Source organism: Oreochromis aureus, linkage group 14 (genome assembly GCF_013358895.1).
Source record: "Oreochromis aureus strain Israel breed Guangdong linkage group 14, ZZ_aureus, whole genome shotgun sequence".
Taxonomy (NCBI): Eukaryota; Metazoa; Chordata; class Actinopteri; order Cichliformes; family Cichlidae; genus Oreochromis; species Oreochromis aureus.
The window spans coordinates 2,805,900-2,831,113 of record NC_052955.1 but is presented as its reverse complement, the minus strand read 5'-3'; the positions used below and the strand labels follow the sequence as shown (position 1 = coordinate 2,831,113).

Here is a 25,214-nt window from a genome sequence, read left to right as displayed (position 1 = left end):
TTGTAAACCTAACTATACAGATGTCCTTCCTCTCTTTTTCTACAAGACAGCAGCATGCAGGAGGGAATCTAAAGAGGGTGCGGTGTAGCCTTCACATTTATTGCAGATTAAACACTGAATACAACATAAAACTACAGTATGTTGTAATGTTATACATAAAGCTAGCGCTGAGTGTAGAAAAAAGGCTCCAACGACTCGTCGCGTGACTTGAATTACTCAGCTATTTAAAAAAAAAAAAAAACTTGATGCAAACAACTTGGTTGTCACCTTGTAACTAGTTTAATGTCGAGGCTGAGTCTGTGTACACATTACTGTTTGTTTTACAACTCTACAGTAAACCTACAGTAGAATATACGTGCATGTATGTAGATGAACTGTTACGTGTTTAAATCAGGCTGCCAGCAGCCGTCCCACTTTCCATCGCTGTCATACCTCCAATAATCAGGGGAGCATCTAAAGGGGGGCACAGGGTGCACTGGATTCATTTCAAGGCTTTAGTAACATTACTTGCAAATTTTAGATTAATATAAAATATTACACGCATAAAAGCACACAGCAATCTACCCCATTCATGAGGTACAACAGCCTCCTACCGGGAAACCAGTCGGAACGCCTGGAATCCTTTCCTACATTAGTAAGAAAGCGCTCCAAGAAGACAAAGTAAAGGCCATTTCATTTTACTGCACTTGTCATTATTTTTGCATTCAAGAAAAAGTTCTCTTTCAAAAATATTAAGTAAAAACAAAAGGTTCAGTTGCTTTTAACAGCTATTATGTGCAGTTAAACTATTTAATTAATGTTAAAAGTATTGTGTTTCTCTTTTTAATACTTATTATTGCTCATACTGAGAGAATTTTCTTTTAAATCTCATTCATTGATAGAATAAATAATACTGAATTACTGTAATAGTTGAAGGCTGCAGCCCTAATATAAAATAATGAATATTGCATTGTTTTATTTATTCCTTTGTTGTTGTTGTTGTTGTTGCAGTCGCCTGCTTTACAGAGGAATCACCTGGAAGCTTTTGGGGAGGTTAGTTATTGTTAAAGGGAAGCAGAAAAACAACAAAAATAAGAGATCTGCGCCACCATTTTCCCCATCACACTGCTAATTTACATAATTCTCTTGGTAATTGAGTAGATTTTACCCCTGACCTAATTTTATTCCTGGTTTTACAGCAAATTAAATTACTGTAATTCGGTTTGAGCTGCATGTGAAGCCAAATGTCTGACACACAAACACAAACATCTCCAACAGCTGAAGGTCACATTTCCCCGAACAACCAATTCCTGCTGCTCACAAACGCCACACTTCTATTCAGTCCAAAGTGACAAAGGCCCAGTCTGACAGCGCGACGTTAACGCACGGCTCTTCAACAGTTATCGCACACTTAGAAGTAAAAACCTGTGCTTACTCAGTTTGACATCAGAGTAACTTCATTGAAAAACATTTCAGAATCACGTGAATCACGTGGTACAGACTCGTTACTGTCCAGTGGATATGTTGGGGTAGAAAAAATAAACTTTCTGATAAAAAAAAAAAAGCAGAGGCTTCTTATAAAACATGCCCTCTGATTGGCTGCCCCGTCTGAAAAACAGGTGGGCGGGGCTTCTCAGTCTCAGATGACCATATTAGTAAAATTCACTATCTAAGATATCAGGTTGCAGGGTCGGGGAAAAAAAACGTGTGAAGTAGGGCTGCTCAATTAATCGAATTTTAATCTAGATTACGATCTGGGTTTTCAACGATCATTAAAAATGACTGAGCCGATTATTAGCACCTCCCTCGTGCTTTACTCTCGCGCTGCTCCGTGTGACAAATCGAGCGCACCTTTCTGCGTTTCGAACACGCGTCACAACAATTAAGAGGACCCGAGGGAAGCTCGGAAAGCTAAGCAGAAGTTATTTGGAGAGGAGAGGATAATGGCTGCTGAAGAAAGAATGCTGCTGGTTGAAAAGAGGTAAAACGACTTCAGTGGTGTGGAAACATTTTGGGTTCGTGGAGTCAGACGTGGATCAAATATTGTGCAGTATTTTGAAGTTCACTAAACATAGATGTTTACAGTTTTCATTTATTTTATATTGCAAACATTTGCACTGTAATCAGTATTTGCACACTATTTTATATTATTTTTTGACAATCTTTAAAGCCATTATTCAATACATTGTTATTGTTAAATAAATATCGTCAAATAATCGAGATCTCAATTTCAGTGAAAATAATCGTGATTATCATTTTTGCCATAATCGAGCAGCCCTAGTCTGAAGCCTCAACTTTTGTTTGATTTCTTGAAACTTTGTGAGGAACCAGACGTGTAACAGTGTAACAGATAACAAAGCAAAGCTTCCCTTTCATTTACTTTGAATTATTTCCACAATAGTTTGATTAGTGAAAGTATGACAAAGTATATATGAAATGTGCTTAGAAATCATTGAAAGCATATATTCACAGGTTGAGTCATGTAACAGCGATAAGCTTCAGTGTGTGAAAGTACCAGTGAAGGTGACATTACAGGTGATGTGAGGTTATGAAATATCGAGCCCTGAACTCCAGCAGTCTGCAGCGCTTTGTAATAAAAACCATTAAATGAAACCAGGCCTGCAGGAAAAGGTCCACTTTACAGAGCTGACAGAATTACAGCGATAAAGAGCCGAAATCTTCCTCCAGGACACAGTAGCTGCCAAGGGAATTGAACCTGTGACCTCTGAGACGGAGGCCGAGCAGAGCGGCCGAGACGAAGCCGAAGCATTCACAATTTAACTGAGCAGCCTTCAGACAAACAGCTGGAAGACGACGACAGAGAGATGACCGGGGGGGATGTTTCCCAGGACAGCAGCCTTTATACAGCACGATGCATTAAAAGTGGCAAAAATCAGGAACTAACCTTGATAACATAACAGAAAACTCTGTCTATAATATGCTGAACGCTGTACAGACAAAACCAATTCAACCTCATTTGACAACAAATTTCCGGCTCCTGCTGAATAATCAGCCTGAGGATGAAAGATTACAGAGGGAACATGTAAAGTCAAAATTAAAGGCTGTGGATTTGTCCCTCATGCAAAAACCTTGTGTCATCACAGGCATGTATAGGTTTGTATTTTCACTCCACTACCAAGGTGTCCGTTTTTAACTATGCATCCATCATCAAACACCAGAAGTTTCCTCTGTTTTCATTATAAATAAAATATTAAATAATGGAAAACGGAATTTTTTTAATTCAGATAAGAAGAGCATGCAGGCAGGGTGGAGCGGGTGATTTGTGACTGGCAGCAAGAAAAGGAAAGGGAAGGTTTGGAGATGGCGGCACTGACGGAAAGACGGGAGGCAGCGCGGAAGATGTCCAGATTTTTATTAGGAATGACCACGATGGATCAGAAATGAGTCCATCACAGGGATGGCTCAAAGTCGGAGAGGCTGGGATTGTTTGGATATGTGCGGAGGAGGGAGAGAGGATATACTGGACTCCAGCCAGGCAGGAGGGAAAGAGGAAGACCTCCGAGAAGACTGATGGATGTAGTGATGGAGGATGTGCTGAGGGTTGGAGGAAGATGCTGGGATCGCGTGGAAGAAAGAAACGGTTCTGTGTTTTCACCGCAGATAAGGAACTGAAAACTGTTTTTCATTTTTATTCTATTAAACAGAATTAAAGTCTTGTTTTGTCCACTTTAAAACAAGCTGTTAAACAAGGGAGAAAATATTTTATAGAAAGAGATCAACTATTCAATCACAGGAAATATTCAGTTTTTCCTCTATAAACAGAGAATTCCTCTTTTTTAAAAACACAACGACTGAAAGCTACCGTAGAGCGAAGCTACCTGGACTTAAACCAGCGGCCGGAGGAAAGTGTGCCGTCTGCAGTGTGTATTAAACCGACTCCGGCACACATGTGGTCATTTCATTTCTGGCTTCAGAGCAGCAAACGTATCACGCTTCACAAATACCCAGCTTACTGTTGCACCCAAACACTTGAGCCATATTTCTTCACTGATTCTATCAGTGCTGAAAACAGGACCAGGGAAACTGAAACCAAAAAGCCTCCCTTCATAGCTACAGAGCAAAGCCCGGATACAAATCACTATAAAAATCTAATCAATGGTTCCCTGGTGCGAGGCCCAGCGCTCGGTGAAATATCACAGATCTGTTCGGAGGGTTTTAGAGAAATGCTCTGCACTCAGACGGACAAACTGCTGACGGAGTTTCTCCACCTGCTGCACAGTTTCATTCTCAGCCCAACGCGCAGCAGCTGTCTGTGAAACGATAGCTCTCCAGGTCCGTTCTGCGCTGTCACGTTCACGCCTTAAAGCGTCGGGAACATCTCGTGTCCTCTACTTTACCTGCAAACCTGCACCGAATGGATTATTTGAACAAGGACAAGGACTTTACCTCAGAAGTTCATTTTGCCTCGTTTCGTGTGTTGGCAGGTAACATCAGAACATTCGGTGGATTAATCAGAGCCTAAAAATCCCACGCCGCGTCCCAACACATGACAGAAGAATTTAAATTCAATCAGAAACACAGAACCTGCTCTGATCACCTTGAATACCTGATTGAGACTAATTACTTGTTTGTTCCTTGCTGGTTGTAAAGTTTGTCCCTGCTGGCCACCATACTGTCAGACTGTGAGCCAATCAGATCAAAGCAAAACACAAAGCAGCAGATTTTGATTGATTGTAAAGCCAGGAGCTGATTTTACAGAGGGAAGGGTTTAAGGCAGGGGTGGGCAATCTCAGTCCACGAGGGCCGGTGTCCCTGCAGGTTTTAGATCTCACCTTGGGTCAACACACCTGAATCACATGATTAGTTCGTTACCAGGCCTCTGGAGAACTTCAGGACATGTTGAGGAGCTAATTTAGCCATTTAAATCAGCTGTGTTGGTTCGAGGACACATCTAAAACCTGCAGGGACACCGGCCCTCGTGGACTGAGATTGCTCACCCCTGGTTTAAGGACAGGTAAGGAGGCTTCTCAGAGGTCTGAACAGAAAGTGAACCCTGTCTGAAGGTCTGCTTGGGTTGGGTTAGCATTACTGGTTAATTTAATATGTTTTTCTTTTGTTAACTATCCTCTTATGTTAAGGTTGAAACAGTTTGTTTATGATCATTAGTCTGAATAATTTTGGTAATTTATTCAGTAATAATTTCAAACACTGGTTTTCTGCTGAAATCTAAAACCCAGTCAGAGATGACGGCACCCCAAACATGAGCATCGGCTTTCTTTGCTAACCCGGGCCTCAGGCGCTGAGCACACTCACATAATAGCAGGACTTGACATCATTTTGCTCACCTGCAAAATAACTGAGTGCTGCCCGCTTCAGAGACATCACAAACGCTAAAATTATAACAGCAAAAAAACAGCTCAGTTGCTGCGATTCAGACGAGAGACTGAAGATGGCAACGTGGAGATCAAGATCAACGTGAAATGCAGATTCAATATTCTCTGCGATAAACGGACGAGAAAGAGACAAACACATTTTCCAATTCATATCAAACAGGCTTAACAGCCAATTAGGACCAAACAGAAAAGTGTAAATATACATTCAGTCATATTCCAGTTTGCACTGCTGCAGCTTTACTGCACAGCTTCCTCCGGTACTCGGACTTAAGCTCAGCATAGCTCGCTTGCTTCTGAAATGTTTCAAAGGCTAGTTCACGTCACTAGTCAATAATGCAATTAGCTGTAGGCTGCTGCCCACGAGTGTATGAATATGAACATTTAAAGCACATAAAACAGCAAGTCTTTATTTTTTTGGAGGATTCACAGGTCGCCTGGGAGCTGAGCGTGAATCGCAGCAACATTACTGCTCTGCTACAGTATGGTAATAATTTAAAATGAAACATAATTAGGATAAAGTTATTGACTTGTTTTAAGAGAACTTGTTGAAATATTTTTTAACAACATAACAAACATACTTGGATCAAGTAAAACTTCAGTCATGAACATGACGTTATGGCAAGTTCTTAATAAGATAATGGTCTGTAACAGGAATCCTTCCTCTTACCCATAAAATCATCAGATTTAAAAACATGCAGGTTGTGTGAATACTCTGTAATATTCATAGCATGGCTGCAGTTTGTTCTTGATTGTGTCTTGGGGGGGTTTACAGTTGGACATGATGGTGTTTTTGCATGACACAACCATAAAATCGAATAAAACTGGAGTCTTCAGATTCTCCATTTTATCCAACCAAAATCCAAAGATATTCCGGTTACCAGCGAGGAAAACAGCACCTTCACATTAAGGAACCATAGAAGAATAAATAATCTGCTCTTAGACCAGTTCTTGATTCAATCTGTGTCAATGAAGTTATCTAATTGGCACCAGTCTCCTGTATCCGGTTGTTGTTAAAGAACTTGAAAGCTCCCCATAAGCTGCACCTTCCTTGACCAAAACAAACATGGCTGCCAGAAACAGAAACCGCTTCCTCGTTTGCATAAGAACCGATTTACTCTGTCTAATAATTTCCCAGATTTCTCTTATTTTTTAAACTAGACTTTAACGGGACTTTGAGATGCTGAGATGGAACAAGGACAAGTGAGCTCGTCGTGGTGCGATTCGCCTCCGCCAGCTTCAGCCACACACTTGTTGTTGTTGTTGTTGTGGATTAAAAGGCGAGTGTGTTCCTGCAGCAGATTGCCCTCGGAGAGAACGGAAAGGCCTTTTAGTGTAAAGGTATTAAGCCCAGGTCTAATCCTGAGCTAGGAAAGCAGCCAATTTAAACTGGATTCAGCCCATGGGACCACACATCTCTGTCTCGCTGCTGCTGTCTGAGAGTTGCCTCCATTTATGTCTTTATCTCCCCTTTGTTTTTGAATATTTGACTGTAAGGATATGTGTGGTGATGCCCTGTCTGTAAATTCAACAGCAAGAATGAAAAGCAACAGAAAAACCTGCAGGGCTTTCTCCTGTGAATAATACAGGAGCACATTGTTGGTTTTGGTCTTTCAAAATTTAGTGCTATACAACAGGATACAACGCAGTTTCAACAGGAACAATGTTTAGGATTTCCTAACGCACTGTGCCAGGACAAAAAGCAGTAGTTTGTATTTACGAAGACAGTGCAGCTACAAGACTGTAAGAGCTGGGAATACAGAGATTTCTGCAGCTGACCCTGTTGGATGTGTGTTTCTGGGACTTCCTTTCTCAAGCTGCGAAATATCAGGGGAAGAATATTTAAATCCAGTGTGCAGACTGATTTAAATACTTATTTGTTGATATTGAAGTGAACCAACTGTACCTGGATTTAGACAACAGCACAATTTCTATAAATCCCCCATAAAATCACACCTATTTGGGCTTTTTGTGATATTTTGCCCCGTTTAGTAAATCTGGCCCCTAATGTCTATGATGCAAAGGAGCATCGTCACCCAATTCGATCTGTTTTCAGCTCAAAAAGTGCATTCTGGGTAAACTTTAAAGGGTCACACCACCATGCAGGATAGTTGGCTGCTCATCTTCTAGCCTTGCATCCACCCGTGTCAGGAAAATGAGAAAGTTCTCAGGGTGTTGCATTTACAGGAGCAGCTTTAGAAGAAGCAGCTTGGCCAATGAGTTAACCATTTGAACCTAAATATCACTTATTAGTGCCATCCATTCGTCCACTGTAATGCACCGCTGGCTGGGCCTTTGTTCATTTGTACTTTCATAGGTGGTCCTTTTAAAAAAAACAGCTGCAGTTCTTCAACAATCCTCCCAAAAATGCAAGACTTCCTCCTCTTTCTTTCCCTGAATAACCAGGAACAAACGCTCTCATCTGAACCAGCACACACACATCTTTCTTCCTTTTTTGATGAAGGAGTTGAGAATAAACGGACCCTCACTGCGCTGCACATGAAAGCCTTTTCAGAGCACCCCTCCTGCTCCTGATGCAGAACTACGACAGCACGGATAATTAGGGAATTGTATTTTGAAAATATAGGTCTGCATGGTAATGAGGGCACAACGCTGAATAAAAAAACCCTTCAATTCAGCTCAATCTGCCAAAGAGCTGCAAAAAGGAGAGTAGCTACAAGGCAGATAAAAAGAGAGAGAGAGAGGGGGAAAACACATTACTACTGTGGATTAAAAACAGATCACACGTACAGTGTTAAGTCTCCACAGGGCCGTGACATCTGCAGTAATGCAATAACAACACAGCAACCCATTCAACCACTACAAGATCAGAGAAAAACAAGACACCGCTGTCCGCCTGATTCATCCTTCAGTTTAAAAGAGCCCACCAAAGAGGGTAAATATCCCCCGAATGCTGACATGTTAAACAGTTTGCCCTGAAACTCAAGGTTGTTGGATTTGATAGCAACACCTCTCAGTAAGAAATAATCAAATCCAAGAAGGCAGGGCCAGTTTTGCACAGCAGAGCCGACGTTTTACCAAAGAAAATTAAGATATGAGAGAATATGTTTGTGTGTTTATCAGCTCTTTATTCCCACGGACATAAATATGGTCCTAAGGTCATTCTGTCCTTTGTCCCGCAGCAGACGACTCCCTGAGCCTGGTTCAGTCAGAGGTGTATCCCGTTAAAAGGGAGTTTTTCTGTCCCGCTGTCGCCTTGCTCAATGGAAGCCCCTTTTTTATTGTTGGGGTTTTCTCTGCATTATTGCAGGTTCTTTACCTTACAGTGTAAAGCCCCGTGAGGTGACTGCTGTTGTGATTTGGTGCTATGTAAATAAAACTGAACTGAAAAGGCCACGTCTATGAAGAAGACTGGCTCTTAAAAAGCTACGCTAGTGCTGTTTTGCATGTCACCTGTTTACGTGTGGTTACACACATATACAGGTGAAAACATTTTGAAGATGGACGATTAGGTTTGTGACACGGGGTTTGTTTTAACCCAGGCCACTATCTTTTTTAAAGCCTCCGGTGAACCTGAAGTAGAAAGGACAGAAATGGAATAATCTGTGACTTATTCTTATACCCCACCACCAGCCTTACAGCCACTGAGCGCAGACCTTAAAATAAAATTTAAATCATGAAACATGCTCTCTGATGTAAAAGCTTCCCTGATGCACGGTGGGGCCACGGGACCCGCCACCGTCACCTCCACCCTGTCTGCCGAAGGTAAAACAATTCAACTCCAGGCAGGTGTCTGGCTCTGCCACTAACCTTCATCTCTGACCTCTGACCACAGAGTGCAGAGGGTCAAGAGAGAGGACGATTTCGCTGAGCCATAAAGTTTCAAATGACACGGCACGTGCTTTAAGCCTGTTAAATCCATCAGCAGGATCAGCAGAGACCACACACAGCATCCTCACACAGGTTTGCCTGTGAAGGACTTCCCTCACACATCTTAGGTATCGACATAAAAACTTGTTTAAATGGATTTGCAGCAGAACCAGCAGTTTCTGCTGGTTTAATCAAAATCAAGTCTAACAAACACATTTGCTCCGAAATGTTTCCAAAAATCATCTGACATGTGACCCTTGCTCAGCTTTCTTGAAAATTTGTGCAGCAGGTTCATTCCAACAAACTCTCACAGCAGTTCATGAAGGTCCATTAAAGCCTTTAATGTGATGATAAATAAGGATTATTTTGAACTTTTGCACTTCAGCTGTGTTAAGGCTACTAGAAGGCCGAAGGGTAGCGTTTTGAAGATTTGGAGGCAGCCTCTAGTGGTCATTAGAGAAACTGCACTTCAGTGTTGGCTTCATTTTTCGGGCCTGCAGGTTGGTTAAAAGTTGGTGAGAAGGGGCTCGTCTTCAAAGACAGGCACATTATCCTAGCAGACAACGCTAATATGCCTTTTGTATAATCATGTTTCACCATCTTCAAAAACCTCGATGGATCATTTTTGCTTTGCCAGAAACTTTCAGAGGACACGAACGTGAAGTCCTCTGTGGCAGCTGTGACCCTGGTAGCAGCAGAAAAGTCCACAGTGGAGTCAGACTAATGTCACCAGTGTCCAGACTCAGACCCATGGCGCAGAAATCTGTGTCGTGCTGCGTTTATTTTTTGCAGTGATTCGACACTAGAGGTTGAAAAGCTGCAACTTGAAGTCATTCTGTGTTTAAATCAGTTCCAGTTGGAGGTCTGTTGAGAAAGGCGAAGAACTCGATGAAGAAAAGCGGACATAATGACTTTTTGTTGTATATTAGCTGTCAGGACACACTGATACATCAGCTCAACCACACTATTGTCTGGACTGGTGGGTATGTAGATATAAAAGCCTTGTGCCTCCATTTAAAATTGTCAAAACTAGTCAAAGTTACTGTTACTGCACAGTGCACAAACAGAGCATTCAGCCAAGTTGGTGGAGGCCAAGTAGAAGCTTGGTTTTATCAGCCTTTTATGGAGATATGCATCTTGTTCCACTTGTCAACTCTCATATTAAACATAAAGGTTAACATGAAAACAATCCCAGTGAGCGAAAAGCTCAGGCTGCTCTAAATACTCAATTTATAACTGTTTTTTTTTACTTTTGGTTCCATATGATGTCATAGAATTGAATGAATTGAATCATATTTGTTATTAACCTCTGTCTCTCTTCCACAGCATGTCTTTATCCTGTCTTCCTTCTCTCACCCCAACCGGTCGCAGCAGATGGCCCCGCCCCTCCCTGAGCCTGGTTCTGCCGGAGGTTTCTTCCTGTTAAAAGGGAGTTTTTCCTTCCCACTGTCACCAAAGTGCTTGCTCATAGGGGGTCATATGATTGTTGGGTTTTTCTCTGTATCTATAAAGCGCCTTGAGGCGACTTTTGTTGTGATTTGGCGCTATATAAATAAAATTGAATTGAATAGAGAGGGGATATCCCTAATATGGTCATCTCAGGCACAAATGGAACCGCCAATCAGAAGAAAGTTATCCCAAAAGGGGGAGGGACTAGAACAACTTCTTTCAGGCAGAAGATGAATTGAGTGGTTGCACTTAGACCGAGTACAAGACACACAAGGATTATTTTGAACAGTGAATAATGCAAAGCTGCTCTGGTAGAGTCCATGAATAAAAATATGGAATTGAATAACTGAATACCAGTAAAGCTAACTTAATAATTACTTTTACTGTTGTGCACCCACTAAAAGAAAAATGCAGTTTTGGGAGATGGCACAGATATTAGAGTCTGAACTCACTGAAATCTTCTGACAGCCAGTAAAACCTAAAAGGAGGAAGTCTCTGTCTCACTATCTTAAGATGGATGGAGACAGCAGTCCTAATCCAGACTAATTTGGGCTGATGCCAAGCAAGGAGTAAGGACAGTATTTAAGATTAATTTATATCCCCGGGGCACCGCTGTAACTTTGGACTCTGCTGTTTCACTTGCAGCTTGATTAACAGCACGGTTTACATTTTAACCGAAGAACTACAGTGAAGGTTTCTGTTTGAGAAAGTTATTCATTAATTTAGCCAAGTGGAGGAAGTCTCAGAGGCCAAACTGTCCATGCACAGTGAAGTCAGAGTTTAAGGTCTGTTTTTACTTCCTGGTTCTCTTACAAGCTGAAATCAAGAGTTTTATTTTATCTGCACCACACCCGGAGAGTATGAACACACAATCTGGGAGAAAAACAAACATCGGAGCTGTTGGCTCATTGTTTGTATTGATCTGTTAGAGCTGTGTGAGGTTCTCCTTGTAGACATATCTATGTAGGTTCATGCAGGTCATGATGGGCTAATATGCTTGACTCAAGACAAACTGGGAGACTTCTTATGTCCTCTGCAAAAGTTTCATCCGAACAGCATCTTCAGCTTTAGAAGCTGATGAAGTCCTTTACACGAGAGCTGAAATGTCTTCAATAACCTAAAAGGCCGACTCAAACACTCTGCATGGATCATCTTGAAATTTGGACCCGGTGTTTTCCGTCTTTGCTGTTAATCATTTGTCAACATTTTAAACTCTGACACAACAAAGGTGAAACCTTTTCTGACCATATCACACCAGTACTCACATATGCAAAATTCAGATTTGATGCCTTCCTCTTTGCCTGCATCACCCCACACTCTGACACAGTCTAATTAACAATGTTCCTGTGTCTGGTTCAGATTCAGCCCTCCTATAAATAGGCCAAGTTTCTTTCAGAAAGGATGTTTGGTGTCCGAGTTAGGGATGCACCAATCCAATTTTTTTTCCAGGTCCAATACTGATACCTTTGCTTCTGGTATCTGCTCATGCTGGGTTCTGTAATAATGGTGTCAAATTAAAAAGCTGTAACCCTGACTGTGAAGCAGAGACTAGGAATGATTGGAAAAAAATATTTTAATGTTATTCAACTAATTTATTTGTGATAGTTTGATGTCAACTCAGTTTGCGAGTCATTAGGAAACTGCTGTTATTGACTTTCCTCCTCTGACTCGGAGTTTACCTCCCTTTACTGCTCCTCACAGACACGTTTTGGAGCTGATCCAAGGTGACGAAGTCAAATAATGTCAATTGAACCAACTTTTTAAGTCAGGATTGGACTGATATCACATTCAAATGTCAGATCAAAGCATTTATATTCCATTTGCTTTTAGTGGGCTTATTTCTCATTAAAGTGGATCATCTGCACCTTATTTGTGTTGATGATACTTCAAATATCCAACAGTGAACCAACAGATCAAACTTCCCTCTGACAGTGACTTTTAATAAGTCGGGCATTATTTCCTGACTTCATTAAAACGGATACCTGGATCTGAAGCTGCTGTCTGCTCGTCCTAATAAAACATATCATTCATTAGTTGGGAAGAAGGAATTTTCCTCTATCTGGTCAGATATTTGTTGACAGTCTGAGAAGAATAAAGGTTTTTCTTTATAGAAGTCAAAATGAAATCCAGGCTGTACAGATGTGACGTTCTCTCAGAAGTCAGCCTTTTATTTTATGTTCAAATTCGAAGCTGCAGAAAAGACCAAAACGACAGCATCTTCTGTTGGAAGCTTGGCGTGAAGGAAGCGTGGGCGACTGGAAGCACAGATGCATCGTGGACAATGAAAAACATCCACTGTAATTCCAACTGTGAAACTACTTCCCACATTATCTGAACAATAGGCAAGTTTCCCTAACCATCAGCCCTGCTTCTCTTCTTTAACGACAGAATGATTTATATTCAAGGTTCAACACATGAATCCAAACTTAATATGTAATTTTTGCAAACCTATAACATTTCTAATTAACACTTATTAACTTCCAATTAACTTCTCTTCTAAAGAGACCAGTTGCTCATTGAGTGAATATATGAGAACTCACGTGTGAGCATTAACCAAATTCCCCAGACAATGCTTGGAAGTCCTAATAGAGTAGCTTTGCATGATTCACAGTTCAAAATAATCCTTCTCAGTTCTGAGTGAACTCAGTTCACTCTATTTAAAACAAGCGGTTTTAGCTCCTTCTCCTTTAAGCCGACTGTCTTCTGATTGGCTGTGCCTCAAAAATCACAGAGAAAAGCATGTTCGGTCTATTTAATGGTTTAATAGTCACAGTGGAAGCTTTACTTTTCTTCACTCAATGTTATTTCAGCACAACTCATGAAATTAATCAGCAAATTTTCTTTGATATACTTACAGATTAATTTAATCTGGGTAGATTTATGTTTTTCCTCAGACTGTATTCTATTTTGGGATTTTAATCATTTTCTTTCAATCCACTTTTTACTCACCATGCATTCTTAGAACCCATTCATTAGGCACCCATAATTAATAACTCACATATTTTTCTAAACTTTGAATCCTGGGAGAAAAATCTGACATATTTTCCTTTCATTGGCTGCCCCTCGAAAGCAAGTCTATACTGCAGGTGAGCGGGGCTTCTCTGCGTGAGATGACCATATTGAGGAAATCCGCTGTCTGTGGCATCTAAGAGTAAAAAAAACTGTGTGAAACTGAGCACTGGGAGCAGAGAGAAGTCTGACCTTCGGTTTCAGGGATTACGTGTACATATTCTGACCTCAGTATTTAAAACTTTGCCCATGAAGTAAGGAAAAGCAGGATAAGTCGACTTTAACAGAGAGCCCATGTTAGTGCAGGCCCTCCAACAGCTCATCCACCTCCTTCACACTACAGGCATTTCTCACCAAAAGCTCAGTTTAAAGGGACATTCTGTGTTTTCTCGTCCCTGTCCATAGTGGCATCATTATAAGAGCCTATTATGGCGTTCCAGAGGCCGACTCACAGACTAAATGCCTTGTTTCTGTCCGCCATGGGAGATTTCTATAGAGCCTGAACTCCCTCCTTCAACAGAGAGGCCCCTTCATCGTCCTGCCCTCCTCCTCCTCCTCTTCTCATCCTCCTCGCTCTCTTCTCCCTCTGACACAGACGAGCCTTTATCTGCCCATCATGTGCTCGCTCTCGTTCTCTTTTTTCTCCGGCCTGACCCTGTTTTCCGCAGGCATGCTGGGTAGGATTTGGGGGGAGACACACACACACACACACACACACACACACACACACACACACACACACACACACACACACACACACAGTAATGTGGGGGGGAAAGGCTGATTTGGAAATCCAGCTAAATATTTTATCCATGGCAGCGCTATCTGTCTGCGTAGCTTAATACCGATTTGATGTTATCTCTTAAGTCTTTCCAGCAGAGGTTTTCTTTTTTTCCTCCACATTTTATTTTCTGGTCAAATAATCTCTTCATATCAGCCATTCAGCATCAACACACAAACATATGCAAGCAAACAACCACCTCAACGAGCCAAAACTTGCTGCGCAGGTGCAGGTTGCTGTTGTTTTTAGTCATTCCCAGTTTGTTCTGTAACATGTCAAAACTTTCCCAAATCACTTGTTTTGTTGGATGAACAGTCTCAACAACCAAAAATATTCAAAGAAACAAGGAGGATGATTATTAAAAGAAAGTTTGAGCATTTCTGGTTAATTCTGTACTTTTTCTACATCAATTTACCATGGAAATGTCTTTTTTTATGTATAGAAAAAAATGGTGGTGGTCTAAATATCGGTCCATCTAAATGTTATCTCTTCAAAAGATTTTAACTCTTCTTAAAATGTTAAATTCTCAGAGAAATGTGAACAAAACATCCATTTAATGCAGAAGAGCATTCCTTAAAGACATTGTGTTTTGGACTTCAGTTAAATTAAGTTAAATATTTCCTTACTTATATATTCCTAACTTTGAAAATCCAGTTTATTTATGGCCCAAATCCAGACACCTCAGTGTATGTGTCATCCAGTATGTGCCAATATAAAACCCTTATGACTGGGGTGCTTTAGAAATGGCGCTGTCACATCCATTGTCCATTCACTTCAGTGTTTTTAACTCTTTAACTTTAACTTGTCTGCAGCACACGCTGGAATCTGCAGCACAGCTCAGACGACAGTGAGTCGAGCTGCGCCTTCACCTTAAGTTGCTAACCAGCCCATTCTCATTCTGGGCAGTTAAAGTGACAGGGCCGTCATTCCAAACTCGACATTTTTCATCAAAGGGGTAGATTTGAATCAAACAGCAACCTTTTTGACTGAAAAATTAATCTAATCTATGTCCTCTAATGTTTATGTCCAATTCTTATAAGCAGCCTACAACATTACAATCTAACCCAGTACTTTTTCCTCCACCTGACCAGGCAGGTTTTAGTGCCAAACCTTCCTCACCACTACTACAGCTTTCCAATGTGAACCTTGTAGGTCTCCCTGCGTCCGATGCTGCTGTGTCAGCTGGCACCTTTGCTAAGACACAGGTGATGTCTGACAAAAGCTATCATCATGTCACTCTTCAGGGGGAGTATGTGATGTGCCAACTAGGTCGCAATCACAATGCTAATACCATAAAAATGAGGAATGCATAAGCTAACATATCAATCAACCGGCATCCGACCCAGAAATGCAGCGCTGGTCAGACACTTGACATCATAAAATCTGTTTCTGACGTACCAGAGCGATGCTGCAGACACATCGCTGCAGACATGCAGAGCATTACATAAATCAAACACACTGAGAAAAAACAAAACACGCTGTAAGGTGAGAAATTTAACAAATGAGTGTGACTAAGCTAATCAGAAATCAGGGTGCAGCCGTATCCCGTCGACACTAAACACCTGACCTTTTAACGGTAAAGATAAGTGTATACGGAGAAACTCGTGGATTCATCGTAGTCTTGCATGACAGTAAAGCGACAACTTTGCACATGCCGGTTGTGCATTTCACTGAATTTAAAACGACCACATGATCCACGTGTGACCAGAGGAAACACGCTGTGCGTCACCAAACAATCCCCTCCGCTCTCCCATCGTGGCCACCGCGTTCAGCATCTATACATCCATGTTCCCCGCTGATTGTTCGCGGTTAGCTGCGATACGTGATGCTGAGCACCGCCTCCTGGGTTCCCACAAAACTTCTGTCATTTTCCTTTTTACCTTCTTTATATTTCATTCATTGATTGATCATTTTCACCCTCAACTGTTTTGTCTCCTTTAATTTTCCTTTAAATGCGACCTCCTTCACCACTTCTCATTCCTCCCTTCCTCTTTAGCTCCATTTATTACCCTTCGCTTCTCTTATTTCTTCACTCCTTTCCTCACTTACTGTCTCTTTGGCTCTTTAATATCCTTCTGCTCCATCTTTCTTTGTTAACATCTCCTGTTTCCTTTTGTGCCTTCTTTCTCCTTCTTAACCTCATTTCTTCTCCTCATTCTTACTCTTTTCTTCTTTTTCTGTCTCTTTAATTTGTGCCATCCTCTGCATCGGTCTTTCCTTTCCTTTATGCATGTTCCTCCACTTTTAAGCCATCATCCATCCTTTTGCTCCTCGTCATTGCTTCCTGCCCATTTCTCTTCTTACTTTCGCCATTTTAACCCCAACAATAATTTGTCTTTTTTGTCTATCGTTCATCTTTGTCGCCCCGTCTTTTCGTCTCCTGCGTTCGTTCATTTATCTCCCATTCATCATTCAGCCCATTAACCTTTGCTTATCAGCAAATTAGTCTTCTTTTTGACACAAGCTGGGACTGCATGTGTGCTGAAGGCGACCATATCATGTTGGTACTAATCCAAAACTTGAAATATGTCATGTTTTTAAACGTTATACTGACTGTGCAATGATGAGCAGCCTAGGGTCAAAGGTCAAACTAAACATTAGACATATTATACACAGATTTTCGTCAGAAAAATCAGAACTGAGGAGTGTGACATCACAACTGGACCAATACCTCATACCAATCTCTCTCTCTCTATTAGTGATTATTATTTATCCCCCTTTCCAGCAGACAAACAGAGAAATCTTAATCATAAATAATTACTAAATGCCATTAATTTAGTGCAAAACTGATGTAACGCAACAGATATCGGCTTCTGACTTCAGTAAATGCCGTTTTATTCTGTGCCGATGTCAGTGGACAAGGCCAATACCGATTAAAACACTGGGCTCTAGTCCAGATTTCCATCTTCTGTGCGTCAATGAATCAGTGTTTACTATGAATTCTGTCCCAGCATCAGTGTTTAAAACAACCAAAGCTAATGGCGACATTTTTCCTCCCTTTGACCGTTATGTAAAAACACCAAACTGCAGCCTTTTAGCTTTTTCAGATCTTTAAACATTTATCTCATGAAAAATTAATGTGATAAATATCAGATTCTGACATCAGTTTTGTTCTTTAAACATATCAGCAAATGTACAAATATTCTGCAGATTTATTCATACTGGTATGTACAACAGTTTCCTCCCATCTACAAAAGCAAACCAAACCTGTTTGTAAAATGTAAATCCTGTGAGTTTGGGTTGGATGATGATATTTTAACTCTGACTGTTGAGTTCTGATTATTTTTAATGTTTATTTTGGTTTTCTAGTTTTTTCCATTTCTACTTCTTTCTTTATGTAATGTGCAAATTTTAGAAAGCCACAAAATCCAGGCAACATCAGGTAAATATTAGGTGCTAAAATCAATAAATCTATAGATGTTGGACAGATATACTGATGCATTTGTGTGAGGAAGGTAAATCTATTTAACTGAAACTAAACTAAAGGTGTTAAAAACATTTAAGCTGAACAAAATAAAACTAAACAATGTGTACTTGGAACAGTATCATTTAAATTAAATAAGAAATAAATAAGAAATATATAGAATAACAGAAACTGGGGAAACTATGTGAGAATTCAGTTTATATGACTAATATTCAGACTAAAGGATCTACTACATTTTTTCCCTGATAAATAGCAATATATAATCCAATAAGGACAAATGACACCTAACACAAACTATTAGAAACTAAACTAAAACTGAATATGTTTAATAAACTTATGAAAGCTAAATTTAGTACAAAATAAAAATGTAATGCATAGAAAATACTGCCCTGCGTCACAACCAGTGTTGGGACTAACATGTTATTAAGTAACTCGTTACAGTAACTACGTTATTATTGTGGTAACGAGCACGGTAACTAGTTATTATGCCAAAACCAGGAACGCGTTACTCGTTACTGGGATTTAGATAGGCTCGTTACTCGTTACTTCGTGTGGTGGATATCGCGAGCTTCCACAGATTCAATAACATTAGCAAGTGGTGGAGGCCAGCAGGTGGATGAAGGAAAAGGAAAGAGGAGAGACCGGCGGCCGCGGTCCGAGTGTCAGGTGAACTGAACTTCAGGTAAGAAGTTATGACCTGCAGTCTATCTGGGTCAGATATAAACCAAGTTTAGGTGGAGTTTATTTTCGGTATGCTGACATTTTCGTACTGCGTGCTAGCTAGCATGACGGAGTTTCTATACAGCTGTGTGGGTGCTATGTTACTGATGTTGAACTTTATTTTGTTCATATGGTTAATTATTAGAGTTGCCAACCGTCCCCGTAAAAACAGAATTGTCTGGTATTCAGAGAAAATATTACGCGTTTCGTACTGAGGTGAAAAGGAACACAGTTTGTCCCGGACTTCAGCTACAATGAAAAAAACACAAAGCTGAAGCTGCACAGCTGCCTCTTCTTCTCTCATTCTCTCCCCTCCTCTCCTGTTTCTACTTCAATCACGAAACTGATCAATGATCAGCTGATCGGCTTTTCTCTTGTTTATTTATCGCCCACTTTGCGCCAGAAAGAGGAAACCAGCGGATGTCGCGCTAAACAACAGCAGCACGTTTAAGCTTGATCAGCTGTTGTTAGAATTTATTTAATATTAATTTCTAGTATCAGCTGATGTTTGCTGGAGCCACAGCTGTAAAGCTGCTGGTCATGATATCCGTTTGGTTATCTGGTGAGAGGGAAACATGCAGATGAAACCAGGAGATGTCCTTACTGAATCATCAGAGCTGAACAGGTGATGGAGAAACAGGTTTACCTTTTAGGTGACATGAATGAGTTGAAGGAAGTTATGAACTGTTTCTGAGAGACAAATAACACCAGGATCCTTTTTACGTGTAGCTGACAGCTGGTAACTGTGCAGGGGCGGGTCTAGCAAAGTGATGCCAGGGGGCCAGGTAGGGCATTAACAGGAAAGGGGGGACAAGGAAATACTTTTCTTTATTATTCTCATTTAAAATGTCTCGCTTTTATTAAATAATTATCTGAGTCTTACAACAAACAATTGATAGATTGATACATATATACCATCAGAACAGTGTACATCACTGTCACAACAGTGTTTGTTTTCATTCAAAGGCTTTATGATTTTTCCTATAATGGTGGGCGGTCTCTAGTCAAAATGCCGGGACGATTTTTTGTCCCAGTCCAGCCCTGGATGCAGCTCATCTGCAGTCTGGTGTTACCTACATCTTCCTATTCAGAAGGCAGAATTTCCAAGTTCTGAGTACAATCAAAAGCACCACGACTGCAGTTTTTGTGTTGGATGTAAAAAGCGCACATGACGCTGTGACGTACGCTAGAATCATGGCGGCAGTCGACGATGGTCCAGGCGTGGGATTTCTCTCGTGGAAATGTGCACATTATTTTTTCCTTTCTGTTGGTAGGTGGCACAGTGCACTTGTGGCAAGTAAGCAAGCTAGAAGACTGGCAGTCTGGCTGGGTATCCAGTTACGGAAGCAACACATTAACAAGAGAATTCTGAGTAAAACCAAAGTTACTTTCCCTAGTAACTAGTTACTTTTAAAGTAACGAGTAACTTGAAGTAACTGAGTTACTTTTGATGGAAGTAACTAGTAATGTAACTAAGTTACTAATTTAAAGTAACTTACCCAACACTGGTCACAACACACTTGACTTTCATCACAAAAACACTCACACTGAAAGTTTCCTCTCAGACTTGTTTCAACCCGTCCACCACCCCAGCATCCACCTGTAGCCTGCAGGCAGATGTTTATTCATAATGCACCAATGTTTACATCCATCATAAAAAACGGCGAGCCCGGAGTCTAAACACCAAACTCTAAATTTAATCTGTTGCTGTGACAAATCAGTCATTTCAAACATGAACCGTCTGACTGAACGAGGAGACGCTCGGCTTTCCTCGGACCGTTTAGCTAGGAGCAGTGCACCAGACCACCTGACGGCATCCTAAAATACATAAAAATGGGTGTAACAATGGGCAGCAGTGTTGAGCAAATCACATAAAAATACTGCAGAGTTGTAGCACAGCTGTATGCTTTAATTTCTTCTTTTTTAGCATCTTTCAGTCAGAGGGAGCTGAAAGGATTTGGAGTGCTGTCTCAGGGTTGGTTTAATTTTAGGACCTGAAGGAGTGTTTGGACCCGTAAATGTATGACGTCAGACTTGCCAAGCAGATAAAATAACCCTAAATGTGCATTAGACCACAGCTATCTATATTTTATCCTGTGTGAATGTGAAATTTGAGTTAAAATAAGGCAACCTCTCATTCTTCACTTTTCCTTCGTTTTTTCCTCTCTCCTAGCTCTGTGTCCTTCTTCCTTTTCTAGTTTAACTTGAACGCTAACCCTCCTCACACATTTTTATTTCCCCTCTTTTCCTCCGTTTATTCCCACCATGTTCTGCTAGAAGCTGCATGTGAGAGAGAGAGAGGAGTCCATGAGCTCTCCTCCTTCTTCTTATTTTATTTATTTATTCTTTATCCGTCAAAGCTCCTGCAGCGTGTGCGCACAGTGGAAAATGGAACATAAGTCTAATGAGAAGGAGGCAAAGGGAAGGAGGGAGGGAGGCGCGTGCATGAGGCCCGAGGAGGACAACGAGGGGAGGAAGCCAGCCAGCCAGCCAGCCACCCGCGCATGCTCGAGACAGCAGGTGCCCGAGCCCCCGATGAAGGGGGGGGAAAACTAATTTGCATTGCTAATGAGCTCCTCTCTGAGCCTCCTCCCCCTCCATTTTGGGGGCAAAAAAAAGCTTCTAATATGGCGACATGTTTTTAAATCGTGTGCCCCTTCATCTTTCCTCCCAAACACACCAAAGGAGGGGAAAACATGTAAAATCCTACCACCATGTTGCAGATTTAAAGGATATTTCTGTAAGTTTTGTATTAAAAAATCCAAATCAGAGCTGAAACACTGCAGAAATATGAACAAAGCAATAAAAACATGATGATCCAGAAGGTCAGCAGACTTCAGTGTTTACTACACCTGCTGCAGATACACTTCACATCGATGCAGGAAGGACACAGAAAAATATCAGCAGCTTTTCATCACGCAAACGTTCGCATTCAGCTCCAACTGGACCCAGTTCAATGTGTCTTTATGAAAAGCTTTACATGGGGAACAATGGACGGCACATGGGCACCCAAAAAAAGCTAAATGATCGATTAATCACCACCTGGTAATTTAATCATAATGAAGATAAGCAGCAAGTGAGTGAGGGGTTCATGGAGGACTTTAAGATCAGCAACAACAACAGTGAGAGGGGGGCTCACGGAGAATCCATCACTGAGCAAAACAAGTGAAGCGCCAGATTCCCAACAAGCACGCCGTTGTCTATTGTTGGAGGAAGAAAAGAGTGGCATACTTCTCACTTTTAACCCCCAGCCTCGACACATCAGGGCCAACAGGACGGAAAACAGCCGATAATGACACTACATACACGAGTTTTCCCGCTTTCCTCGCGCTGACCTCGTTTACGTTTCTCACGTGCACGCTAGGCTCTGATTGTGATGTGATCCTGTCTGTCTGTCGCCATGTGCGCACCATTTTTTTTTAATAAACACGCGCTTCATCGAAAATGGCTTAAAGACCCTCGCGCGCCCTCTCCCCTCCCCGCCCCCTTTCCAGTCTCTTTTTTCTTCCTGCGCGCGCATTCTGACTGAGATTCTGTGTTCATTGGGCTCGCTGCTGCCCGGGCGCGTAAACAACCTCACGCGCCTCGACGGGTTGTTTTTCTAAATTATTATTATTTGTTCTAATTCACTGATTTTATTTTTGTGGTAGGATATTCTCCAGACTGCACGCGCTCAAAACAGAAACACACACACACACACAGGCGGGCGCGCGCAAGTAGGAGATGACAGACACACATGTCAGAGGCGCAGGGACCGATCTAACCGTCCGTCCCGGAGAGCAACAAACGCCCCTTGGAACCGCGTGGAAGCACGAAGAGACATTAACAGCTCCGTGTGACATCAAAGTATCAACCGCAAGCCCCACGCGAGTATCATCACCTATCATACGGAGCTCCTGTGAGCCTCCATAACGTCACAAAAACACGCCAACCATCCTGTGCCCCCCCACTCAATTAAAAAAAAAAATCTATGTAAATAAATATAAACGTGCAAACAGACGCAATTGGATCAAAAGCTTTTTGGGCACAAGCGCGCGCGACGTCGCCAAACAACAGCCCCCGTTCATTGTCCCCCTCCGCAACCGTCACCGCCGACAAAAACAAGCTCTCGCACGAGGACCCCCAAATCAGCACACCCTCACTGCCCCGCACGCCACCACCACCACCACCACTACTACTACCAGGTTAATATGACCGTTAAAGGCTAATTACCCGCCGGCTAATCGCCATTAAACACACTCCTGCGACCTGTAGCCTCCAACCACAGCCGAAATAAAAGCCTCCGCTCATTAAGAGGTGAGCAGGAAAACATGAATTAGACGCCAGAGATGAGCCAGTCGACAGAGTGATGGTCAGAGTGGAGAAATGCAGAAATAAAAGAGGCAAACAAACCTCCTTTCGTGTGCGTAAATCCGTTTCCAGGCGCGTGGACAGAAAGGTAATAAGCTTGTTGTGTTGGACGGGAAAAGACGCTGCCGGGGCTAAATCCTACCAGCCATCCTCTCTCTCTCTCTCTCTCTCTCTCTGTTGCTCGCTCGCGCGTCTGCCTCTGTCGTCGCTCTCTCTCTCAGCCAATTGTGTGAGATGAAATTGGCGCGAGGGGTCGAACAGCGGGACGTTGGCAGGTTCTTCTCTCTCTCTCTTTCTTTCTCTCTCTCTCTCTCTCTCACACACACACACACAAGCACCGTTCACCTCTCAACGTTATGTGGTTGCCCCTAGCAACCACGAAGACCACCACCCCTTCTGCGTTCCTTGTCCAGGAGCCCCATCATCTCCACCCTCACCACCATCATCTCACCCGACTCCACCTCCTTAGACTGCCCAAAAAATGTTTCAGAGAAAATGTGAAAATGATTTTTCTGTCCTCGGTCTGTGAGGACACCGAGGGATGCGCGTGCAAACTTTGAGTTAAAAGAGAGAGAGATGAGTGAGAGACAAAGGGAGCAGATGGGGTGAGAGAGTCAGCGGCGCTCCTCTGTGCGCCAGCAGCTTACAACTCTCCCTGTGGTGGCTGCTCCATTCACGCTTCAGGCATTGTTTTCCATCTTTGTGTGTGTGTGTGTGTGTGTGTGTGTGTGTGTGTGTGTGTGTGTGTGTGTGTGTGTGTAGGCCGGAGAACAATGGGGGCAAAGCATCAATGCAAGAAAAGAAGAAAAAAAGGGGTCGGGTGCACTAGGAGGAGAGGGTGCAAGGCGAGGTGGCCCCTTCCTCCTAAATTTAAAATATGCACAAAAAACTCGGATCTTCTCTGGAGTTCTTCCTTTTGTGTCCACACTGCATCTTTACTGTGTGTACATAATGGCTGCAGTTTTTCTTTCAGCACAACTGGAAACCTGCAGAACTGCAGTTGCTCTGAGGTCCACTTCAAGGGGAAATGATAGCTCAGTGGAGGCAGCTCATTGGTAGCTCACTGGAAGCTACGGACTGCAGAGAGGATCTGCTGTCAGAAGGGGCCAGTGTCAAAAATATGTGGCTGTACTGTGGTACACAGTCTCACAGCAGTTTGTAAAATATTCACAAGTGTTAATTTACTAATTCAAGGCAGTTCAGTTTTATTTAGATAGCAGTAAATCACATCAACAGTAAACAGCAGTAAAGGTAAATCGAGAAAACTCAAAAATGACCCCCATGAGCAAGCACTTGGTGACAGTGGGAAGGAAAAACTCCCTTTTAACAGGAAGAAACCTCCGCAGTTGGGGGTTAGGGGAGCAAGACAGGACAAAAGATTCACATTTCTGTTTCTGGGCACAAAATTTCGAGTTTTTCATGTACCTGAACAGACTTGGCACAACCACAGTCTAATCTCCATCCTTTAACTGTGCTCTGTTTCTGAAGAAGCTGTCCTGATGTGACATTTTGCGGGAGTGTCCAGCAGTGACGGATGATACGGTTGGTTTTACAGCATTTCAAATGTGTTTGCAGAGCAATAAACAGCAACTGCACTTTACTCCTTGTAATTACTGCAGTAGCATGACACATCAGCTTTATTTTATGTAGGAGAGTCATAAGAAAGCTGCTTCACAGACTTAACTGATAACACAACTCTGAATTTCTGCACAGACCAAACCAAATCACAGTCTCTGCTAAACATTCACTCCATGCCAACTGTTCAATAAGCTGCATTCATTGGATCTTAACAGATATGACTGAATATGGTTGGACATTGCTCTAAACACAGATTTATTTTTATTTATTTTTTTTTGCTCTTAGCTCTGGATGATGTCACAAAGTGAGACTATCCCTAATCTGATCATCTCACAAAGCTCCACCCACCTGTTGTTTAAACTTGTTGTTTATGTGGGACAGCCAATTAAAAAGCAGTTGTCTTAAAGTGGGAGGGGCTAAAACACTTTATTTCAGACAGCTGATAAAATGAGGGGCTGCACCGAGGCCCACTATAAGCAAATAAGGATTATTTTGAACTGTGAATCATGCAAAGCAAATCTATTAGCAAGAGCATGAAAATATAGAGCTGGAACCGACTACAACAGATCCCATTTATCCTAACTCAGTGACTCTGCTGTGTGTCTGTTAAGATTTTTAATTTCCCTGCATGAATTTTTAGAGTTTCTATTGACCCACCAGAAGTGCTCATGCTCATTCTAAAAAGATTTCACATGGGCTGTTTATACTCTTGGATATGCATCAGATCCAAGAGTAGTAAGGT

At 41.9% G+C, this 25,214-nt stretch overlaps 1 protein-coding gene across 2 annotated transcripts in view; it reads right to left on the bottom strand.

The window, feature by feature from the left end:
* si:ch211-137a8.4 (neurofilament heavy polypeptide) overlaps positions 1 to 23,114 on the bottom strand; it is a 40,741-nt gene extending 17,627 nt beyond the window's left edge. The window contains exon 1 of one of the 2 annotated variants that reach the window (XM_031743615.2): positions 22,937 to 23,114. The gene's annotated coding sequence lies outside the window, so the exon portion shown is untranslated. Of the gene's footprint in view, positions 1 to 4,386; positions 4,591 to 22,936 lie in introns of those variants that run through there. The other variant, XM_031743614.2, reaches the window with a different exon arrangement.
* Between the last annotated feature and the right edge of the window lie 2,100 nt (positions 23,115 to 25,214).